The sequence below is a fragment of the Neomonachus schauinslandi genome, chromosome 8, assembly GCF_002201575.2.
Source record: "Neomonachus schauinslandi chromosome 8, ASM220157v2, whole genome shotgun sequence".
In the NCBI taxonomy this organism is placed as follows: domain Eukaryota; kingdom Metazoa; phylum Chordata; class Mammalia; order Carnivora; family Phocidae; genus Neomonachus; species Neomonachus schauinslandi.
Genome location: NC_058410.1, coordinates 22,579,064 through 22,589,509, shown reverse-complemented (window position 1 = coordinate 22,589,509; position 10,446 = coordinate 22,579,064).

The following is a 10,446-nucleotide window of genomic DNA, read 5'->3' as shown; positions in this document are numbered from 1 at the left end:
TTAAGCATCTGTCTTTGGCTCAGGTCATGATCCCGGGGTCCTGGGATCGAGCCCTGCATCGAGCCCTGCATCGAGCCCTGCATCGGGCTCCCTCCTCGGCAGGAAGCCTGCTTCTCCCTCTCCCACTACCCCTGGTTGTGTTCTATTTCCTCTCTCGCTGTGTCTCTCTCTGTCAAATAAATAAATAAATAAAATCTTTAAATCTTTCCAGGAAGGTTCTAGATTTACTCACTAGTTTTATATTTTTAGGGAACTTCTAAGGATTTGGGATGATAGGGGAAAGCTATAGCATTCAGTATGCTTTACTTTTTGTGATAAACTTTGTCATCTAGTGATGAGTTTTATACTCTTGCATTTTACATTTAGGTATATGTTCCAATTTGAGTTAATTTTTGTGAAAGATGTAAAGTCTGTGTCTAGGTTTATTTTCTTCCCCATGTGGACAACAAGTTTTTCCAGCATCCGTTGTTGAAAAGATAATCCTTTCCCTATTGAATTACCTTTGCTCTTTTGTCAAAGATCAGTTGACTGTGTTTGTGTAGGTTTATTCTGCTCCCTTGATCTATTCGTCTATTCTTTCTCCAAAACTACAATGTCTTGATGACTGCAGCTTTATAGTAGGTCTTGAAGTCAGGTAGTATCAGTCCTCCAACTTTGTTTTGTTTATGTTGGCTATTGTAGTTCTTTTGCCTTTCCATATAAGCTTTCCAAAATAACTTGCTATTTGACTGGGATTGCATTGACTAGACATATAATGTTGGGAAGAACTGACATCTTAACAATATTGAGTCTTCCTGTTTGTAAGCATGGGATATCCATTTATGTAGATATTCTTTTCTTTCTTTCATCAGAATTTTGCAATTTTCCTCATATAGATCTTGTACATATTTTGTTAGATTTACATCTAAGTATTTCATTTTTGTTGCTAATGTGAACAGTGTTTTATTTTTTACTTTCAAATTCCAGCTTTTGTTGCTGTTATGTAGAAAGAGAATAAGCTTTTGCATATTGACCTTGCATTCTGAAAAGTTGTTATAATCATTTATTAGTTCCAGGAGTTTTTTTGATTTATACTTTGGGATTTTCTACATGAACAATTCAATATCATCTGTGAACAAAGACTGCTTTATTTCTTCCTTCCTGGTCTATATACTTTTATTTCCTTGTCTTGTCTTATTGCATTAACCAGGGCTTTCTGTACAATGTTGAATAGGAATGATGAGAGAGAACATCCTTGTCTTGTTCTTGATCTGAAGGAGGAAACATTTAGTTTCTCACCATTACATATAATGCTAACTGAAGGGTTTTTTTTTTTAAATGTTCTTTAATAAATTCAGGAATTTCCCCTATATTCCTAGTTTGCTAAGATTCTTTAGAATGGGTGGGTGTTGGATTTTGTCAAATGCTTTTCCTTGAATCTATTGATCTGATCATATGATTTTTATCTTTAGCCTGTTGATGTGTGGATTACATTAATAGATTTTTGAATGTTGAGCAAAACTTGCATACCTAGCACAAATCCTACATGGTCATCTTGCATAATTTTTTACACATTATTAAATTTGATTTGCTAATATTTTGTTGAAGATTTTTAGATCTGTATTCATGAGAGATACCAGTCTGCAGTTTCCCCTGATGTAACTATAAACTTTAATCAGTAATCATCATCAATTTTAATGAATGTACCACACTAAAGCAAGATATTAATAATAGGGGAAACTGTGTGTCAGGGAGAGAAGGAGTATTTGGCGATTTCCTATACTTTCTGCTCAATTTTTCTGTACACCTAAAACTGTTTTTGTAAATAATAAAATCTATTAATTTAAATAAAATAAAAAGGAAAGAAAAAATTGCCCTAAGGAGAGTTTTAGATCCAGCTCTGCCAGTAACTAACTTTAGGCAAGTCATTTAAATTTCTGGGCCTGTTTCATCATCTATACTATAAAGGGCCTGGAATAGTCAATCTTTAAGTTTTCCTCTAAATAGAAGAGTCTATCTTTCTGTGACTGTCAATATAAAGATGTCTGGCCTCCAATAAATATTAAGGTAGAAGAGCAGAGTATTTTGAAAGAAAATAATCCATCAATTTAAGCAAAACTTAAAGGAACATCATTACACAATTCCGGAAAATAAAATTGCACTGAATAGAATTAATTGGATGAATCTGGTAATCAGATGTAGTTTATGTGAAAGGAATAATGGAGAAACGGAGCATAAACAGGTAGTGATGAAGCATTTATTTCAAGAAGATAGAGCTCAGGTTTGTGGAAGATAACTTCAGGTGCCTCCAGTGCCCTGAAATCAATGATATGATCAAATGATAACAAAAAGACTGTCAATAATGGAAGTTTCATGAAGGCTATTATAAAGTGGTTTGCAGGCTTGTGGAACCCTTATCGCAAATTTTCTCATCCTTATGAATTGGACAATGATGTCGCCAAAGATGCTGAAATACAGATGTTGTTTCTGCCCAATATGCTCCTGTCAGATATCAGCATGAGTGCAGTAGGCAGCCGCCTCGGGGCAGGGGGTGGGGCAAACTGTAAACTATGAGGAAACACAACCCAAGTCACATGGCTCAATAGTAGCAGAAGGGGAATTAGACCCTGGGATGGGATATGCACTGACTGGCATCATTGGGCAGCATGATGTAATGATGAAGAACCCCCAAAACCCCGTTTTCTATCCCAGCACTGCCATTTACTGGCTGTGTGATCCTGGGCAGATTAATTTTCTCTATGCCTCCATTTTCTCTTAATTAAAATGGGGATTATAATCATAACCATCCTTTTTTTTTTTAAAGAATTTTTATTTATTTGACAGAGAGAGAGAGAGAGCACAAGCAGGGGGAGCAGCAGAGGGAGAGGGAGAAACAGGCTCCCCGCTGAGCAAGGAGCCAGACGTGGGGCTTGATCCCAGGACCCTGGGAACATGACCTGAGCCAAAGGCAGTCACTTAACCAACTGAGCCACCAGGTGCCCCAATAGTAACCATCCTTAGTGAGGAGAAAATGAGTTAATATTTGTCAAGTGCTTAGATCAGAGCCTGACCCACAGTGTTGTATGAGTGTTTATTAAATAAAAACATACCTAAATTTGAATCCTGATCTTAGTACTATCCTACTACACTACTATCCTGTGATTCAGCACTTTTTAAAGCATGCCAAGAAATAACCCCAATTACCTCTCTGCACCATGCTTTAGCTGCATGTAAGGGAACACCCTACTCTATCACTTGAGACAGATAGGGAGCTATTTTTCTCACCTCACAAAAAGCCTGCAGGGAGGGAGGCTGCTGTTGGCATTGGTTCATTAGGTTATGGATGTCAGGGCCAATATCCCTGGTTATTTCTCTCTTACTGAGAAGATGGCTACCCAAGTTCTTATCATCATATCACAGTGAAACAGGAAAAAAGGACTAAGGAAAGGCTGTGCTAGCGAAATATTTCTTGGGAGGCCTTCAGGCAGTTTCCAGCTTTACTCAGAATCATGGCTTGGCTTAACAGATCATTGTGTTCACAGGTAACCTTCCAAACATCCTTATGGGTGTCCTATATGCTTCTGTGTTCAGAGTCCAGCTGTCAGGGATGTGAACAATTCACCTGCTAATTTTGATACATGAACTTTTGAGAGTGAAAGTGAATGCTCAGTTCCTGGGGCTAGGTGTCAGAACTAGCCTTAGCTCCAACAGGCCTGCATGGCTACCAAGGTATTCCCTCGGGACAAGGGAAGCAAAAGTTCTCTCTGTTCTCGGTTGGCCAACTTGACAGATAATGTAATATGGCTTCTGGCACTTGGCAGGATGGCTTGATGCTGCCATCTCTCACGGCAAATCCTATGTTTTCTGAAAACAAAATGATGGTGTTTGGTTTAATTTTATCAAACTCTTTTGTGCTGGATGTTTATTATACTAGCTTCCAAACTGGACTTTTAACTAGCTCTGAGGATAACTAACACAGAAGGTCAATAAATGGACTGCTCTTAATTCTGGGAAAAGGTTGCTTTATATGGTAAGAAGTAGCGACCCATCCCACCATCCCTGCATTCCACATTTCTGTAATATTGCCTGACTGCAGAGACTACCAGTTCCCCAAATGTCTTGCCTTTTGTGGACAAAGAGTCTGGGACCCAAGGGGATAGTTTAATTAACTGCTTCACATAATCTCAAACTATTGGGAAATAGGCTTTCCATCTTACAAAAGGGAGAGAATGTTCTCTGACAGCTGCATCCCCAGTGAATTGGCCGCTTCCATGTGAAGGGCATCTTAGGGCAATCCCCTGCTGGCAGGGTGATGGTAATTGTCCCAGCGATGCTCCTGAGCTGCCCCATCAAAAGATGCTATGATTGCCATTTAGTATAATGTGAAAGAGCTTCCTAGATGGCAAGTATTTGCAAATATATGGATTATTAGGAAATTTCTGTCAGAGCTTGGCCTTGAGAGATGAATAGACGCTCAACAGATGGAGAAAGTAGTATGAATCATTGGTACCCAAGGGGCATAGAAGAGTAAAAATAAATGCTGAGTTTTGGGGGAAGATAAGTATTCCTATGATAATGAAATACATACTATTTTAAAAGGTATAGTCATGGAAGTTGAAACACTAAGTTAAGGTCAGATAAACTATGGAAGACATTGAACAGCATTATAAGGAAGTGAGATTTCCTGTAGGCCGTGGGGAAATCACTGACTATTTCTGACGAGAGGGAGTGATGTAATCTGACCCACGGTTTCAGAGAGATAATTCTAGTGGCAGTGATAAGGGTGCTGTTGAGATGCAATGATAGAGGCAAAAGTTACAGAGTTTATTCAAGAAGGCAATAGCAGTAGAAATAGAAATGAAGGCTCAGAGCTGACAAATGTGGCAGAGAAAAAATATTCCTGGAAGTTAACTATTGGTTGGATGTTGTGGTAGAAACTGGTAGTGGTCTCCCAATATCTGTTTTCTTCCCTGTCTTAGATTCCTAGGGATGGCATTAACAAAATACCACAAACAGGATGGCTTAAACAGCAGAAATTTGTTGTCTCACAGCTCTGAAGGCTAGAAATCAAGGCATCAGCATGGTTCGTTCTTCCTAAGGCTTGTGAGGGAGAACCTGTTCCAAGCTCTGCCTAGCGTCTGGGGACAGTTTGCAATCCTTGGTCATTCCTTGGCTTGTCGTGAACCTGATCTCTGCCTCCCTTTTCACATGGCATTCTCCCTGTGTGATTCTGTCTTCTTATAAGGAGACTAGTTGTATTGGCTTAAGGATCTCCCCTCTGCCAGTATGACATCATCTTAACCAATTGCATCCGCAATGACCCTATCCAAATAAGACCACTTCCTGAGGTAGTGGGGATTTTAACTTCAACATACCTTTTTGCAGGGGACACAATTCAACCCATAACATCCCCCTGCCACACTAAAAGAGCCCTGATTTGGGGCTGGGCATATGGCCACCCAGAATGGAGGCTGCGTTCACTAGCTGCGGCCATGTGGAAGAGTGCCGGCTAATGAGGCGAGGGTGGAATCGTGTGGCATCTTCTTCTATAAACCTTCCTTAAGGGACAGTGCGCACTGTACACGGGATGCTCTTTTCACCCATCTTCATATTTTCCTTCATCCTGCTTCAAGGAATAGAGTTGTCAATTACAGCCAAAGTAGCCTTAACTTTTATAGATGATGAGTAGTAGTGGGCGACAGTGTTGGTTTTTTTGTTTTTTTGGACACCCTGGGTAAAATATTAACATGGAACTCTTGCAAAATGATAATTCCAAAGTCCCTACCTACAACTGACTCTAGCACACAGATGTGTGTGTGTGTGTTTGGGCACTCAAATTTTTAAAAATTTGAATTGCAATGCATTTAGTTAGGCATTTACTATGGTTTTTAAAAGACCAAATTATGCACTATAACCTTTCAACTAGCTTTACTTAATTATGATACATGCCTGGCCTCTGAAGGATTTAAGCTTAAGACCACTGAGATATCTTTAAATATCTGCTTAATATTTATCTAGAATAGAGGCTGAAGGCTATGGGGAAGAAAGCCCCCCTTAGCTCTATGACACAGAATAATTGAGTTCTAGTTCCAAACTCCTATATATAGTTCATTCAGCAAACAAAAAGCTATGTAATTACCCTGATACCATCAGGGAGAAGAATTTTAGCAGTGATTTACTGTTATTCTAGATAGCTGTAGGTCTCTCTCCCTTGTCCTCCTATCCACCTAAGTTGGTTCTGAAAATATTTCTTCTAACAACACACAGTCCCCTCCCTGAGAATTCTGGTGAGTGAATACCCTTCAGCTTGCCATACTTCCAGAGATATTTTAGCACCATTAAGAGACTGGCACCTCTAAGCCATCCGGCTCCATCCTGATGTTTCTAATATAGCACACTGGCGCTGTACCCAGAGAATAAGAACACTTCTGAAGAGCTAGTTTTGAGAAGGAAATAATGAGTATAATGAGTACATGTAGAATTCGAATCGCCAGTAAGTCATCCATGTGAATTGTTCAGAGCAGGAAGACCACATCCTATGTCCTAAAGAGGGACTGTTTTTTTTTTTATGTATTTATGTATGTATGCATATATTTTTATTAAATTTTTAAAAAGATTTATTTATTTATTTATTTATTTATTTATTTTAGAGAGAGAGCGTGCACATGCATGCACATGGGAGTGGGGGTGGGGCAGAGGGGGAGAGAGGATCTTGAGCAGACTCCCCGCTGAGGGAGGAGCCCCATACGGGGCTTGATCCCACAACCCTGAGATCATGACCTGAGCCGAAATCAAGAGTCTGACGCCCAACTGACTGAGCCACCCACGTGCCCCTGAAGAGGATTGTCAAAGTGGATTTATGGCAAGTCCTGCGGGACGTGCTGGATCTGGATACATGCACACAGAGCTCTGTCCCGAGCTGGAGGACTCTCATCGACACAGGCACTGGCAGACTTCAGGCAGTCAGGGGGATGTTTCAGGTCTGTATGTGATCTAGCTGGTGACTTGGGTGTAATCTCAATACCACTTTTTCTAAAGCTTTTCAGTGACTTTCCATAGAATCCCTGGTTTTTAGCAATCTCATAATTTAGTAGAGTTCTCTATAGCAAATACAGTCCATTTTTAAGTCTGTGAAAACTGCTGCAACCAGCAACATCAGCTGGTGCCTGCTTCTCAATTAGCCTGTAAATAACTACTCTTTCTGGTTTATAGCAAAAAACCTGACTGGTGAAATGCATTGGCACTGTGTTTCATAGCTAAGGGAATTTTAAAAATCTGTAATGAGCATCAATTGCTGGGAAAAAAAGAATGATTTTTACCCACTTCTTTTACTTCAATCTTAATCTTTCCCAACTGCCCTCTAGGGCAAAAGAGCTCTCTTTGGTACCTCAGTTCAGACAAACACGTGTAAAGAAACATACACATTAGATTATAAAAGGGTGGTTTCTTAAATGGTTTTAAGCTATAAATAATCCTTAAAAATGACTTTCTCAATTCAAAATGCAGACATTGCACTGTATTTATAATGACAAAAAAAAAATGGAAACAACCTAAATGTCCAAAACCAGAGAAAAGTTTAAGAAAAATATGATATGTTCATACTACATCATGCTATGCAATCATTAAGCATGATTTTATAGAGTTTTAAATAGTAAGAGAATATTCTTATTAAATAAAAGTCGGCTTGATGCAAATTGTTACACAGTATGTCACAAGTAGCTATGTATGTATTGTAAAGAGACTGTCTGGTATGTGCTGAAATGTTTGTAGTGTTTTTCCTGGTTGATGAGAGCAGGGGTGATTTTTTTTTTAATTTTCCTTTTTTAATATCATACATATGCTACTTTTTTTTTTAAAGATTTTACTTATTTGATAGAGATAGACACAGCGAGAGAGGGAACACAAGCAGGGCGAGTGGGAGAGGAAGAAGCAGGCTTCCTGCTGAGCAGGGAGTCCGATGTGGGGCTCGATCCAAGGACCCCGATATCATGACCTGAGCGGAAGGCAGCCGCTTAACAACTGAGCCACCCAGGCACCCCATACATATGCTACTTTTATAATAAGGAAAAAATAAACAACCCAAAGGTGTCTTTTCTACAATACTGAGGGGATTTTCCTTATGCTCAAGAAACATATCCCAACTTTTACACTTGTGGTGCAGACAAATGTGAAGGGAAATAAATGATTTGCTCAAATATATTGATACTGTTCGAAAATGCTTATCTAATCTAATGCAAATACAGAACCAAAGGAAATGCATAAACATTGACTATGATAAGGATATGCATATATACAATTCTTCCTCCTGAATTTTTTTTTTTTTTTTTTTTTTTTTTTTTTTTTTTTTTTTTTTTTTTTATTTTTTTTTTTTTTTTTTTTTTTTTTTTTTTTTTTTTTTTTTTTTTTTAAAGATTTTATTTATTTATTTGAGAGAGAGAGAATGAGAGAGAGCACATGAGAGGGGGGAGGGTCAGAGGGAGAAGCAGACTCCCTGCCGAGCAGGGAGCCCGATGCGGGACTCGATCCAGGGACTCCAGGATCATGACCTGAGCCGAAGGCAGTCGCTCAACCAACTGAGCCACCCAGGCGCCCTTCCTCCTGAATTTTTAAGCACAGCTTATATAAAGTTGGCTCCTTGGAATACAACATAAGGGAGACACAGGGGTCCCTGTCATTTCCAAGATTAGCAAGGATTATCATCACCAATATGTCAGACACCCTCTCCTTCAAAAAGAAAGAAAGAAAAATGAGAGAAAGAAAGAAAGAAGAAAGAAAGAAAGAAAGAAAGAAAGAAAGAAAGTCTGTATCAGTTTTTAGAAGTTCTTAAGGAAGAGTATCTCCAGCCCATATAGTAGAGACTAAGAGTTAAGAGCTATTACAATAATCAAAGAACACCAAGGTAACTAGAAATTAAGATACGGTCTTGAAATCTTCCCTTAGAAAACATATTTTCATGAAATTCAACTGGATAAAGCTATTCTCCTCCATCACCACTAATTGTGTAGTAGAATGAAAAAGCCAAAAAAGTGACATGCAGGTATTTCTTCTATACAGTGAAAAACTGTATCTCTAATTCCAATACAGAATCATCAGGTAAATACTTATCAGTAAATAATGTATTATAGTTCATAAAAAGGAATTACCTCTACTGAGTGAAGTTTAAGGGCAATATCCCATTGTATTACTTACACTGTAAAAACAATCTGTGTGTAAATTTTTCTCACAAAAAATACCTTTAAGACATAACTACGATTATTAGTTAATGGCATAAAAAGCCAAAAGAACAACCTGGACATGCCAGTAAATAGTTAAGAAGAAGTTCCAAAAAATTGTGGACTGACATTCTCATAAAATATTTGAGTAAAGGTTTATGCAGATGTTTCATTAAAAACAAACCAACCAACCAACCCTCCAGGGCCACTTGGGTGACTCAGCTGGTTAAGCATCTGACTCTTGATTTCCGCTCCTGTCAAGATTTTAGGGTTGTGAGATGGATGTGAGAAGGAGCCCCCCCATCAGACTCCACCCTGGGCCTGGAGCCTGCTTGAAATTCTCTCTCCCTCTACCTCTGACCTTCGGATATCCGCCCCCTCTCCAAAACAAACAAACAAACAAAAAACAACTCCACAAAACCATTTAATGGTTATCAAATCCAAAATAACAAAAGCAAACGCATTAGAATGGGTTCAAACACTTATTTGAGTGCTATAATGATTTATTTAAAAAGAAACTGACCACAGACTAAAATCTTAAATAGCTTTATGAAAATGTTATATTTTGTAATGATGGGGATGAGAATCTTATCAATGGTTTTCTAAAATGTACGGTAGGAAGGGTATATCAAACTTTGAGACTATCATATTAACTTGTAAAACTTTATTAAGGACCTAGTAAGATCTTCAGTAGATCTACTTTTTAATTTTGCAATATTATGAACATGACAATTAAAAACACATAGACCCAATTTTTACATGGACGTAAAACTATAATTATTGATAATGAGCAGCTTTATGCTAGTAGCATCTTGGAATTATCTTGATTTTTGTGACATCAATTTCTACTGACATAATTATAAGGCCAATAAAAAAAAAACCTAATGGGTTTCTCTATTTTGGTTTAGGGTTTGATTGGAAAATTTCAGGAAAACATTCATGAGTTGCTACTTTCTCTTTATCTCCAACACTCTGCTTTCCCTGCCCCCTTAGTCCACATTCACTGACTCAGAGACTATTTGGAGAGGACACCTGTTTTAAATGGATCCACAGGAAATACCTATGTTGTCTTTTCATACTCTGACCCTGCATCTGGTTGGCTGAAATGTGATCATGATTTAAAAAAAAAAAAAAAATGCTGCCCACAGACTGAGGCAACTTCACTGTGACAACATTTACTGGAAGGCAGAGGGAATCCAGTTTATTTTCCTTCCATTAAGCTCTGGTATTGTACGGTAGGAAAAAAATAAGTAAA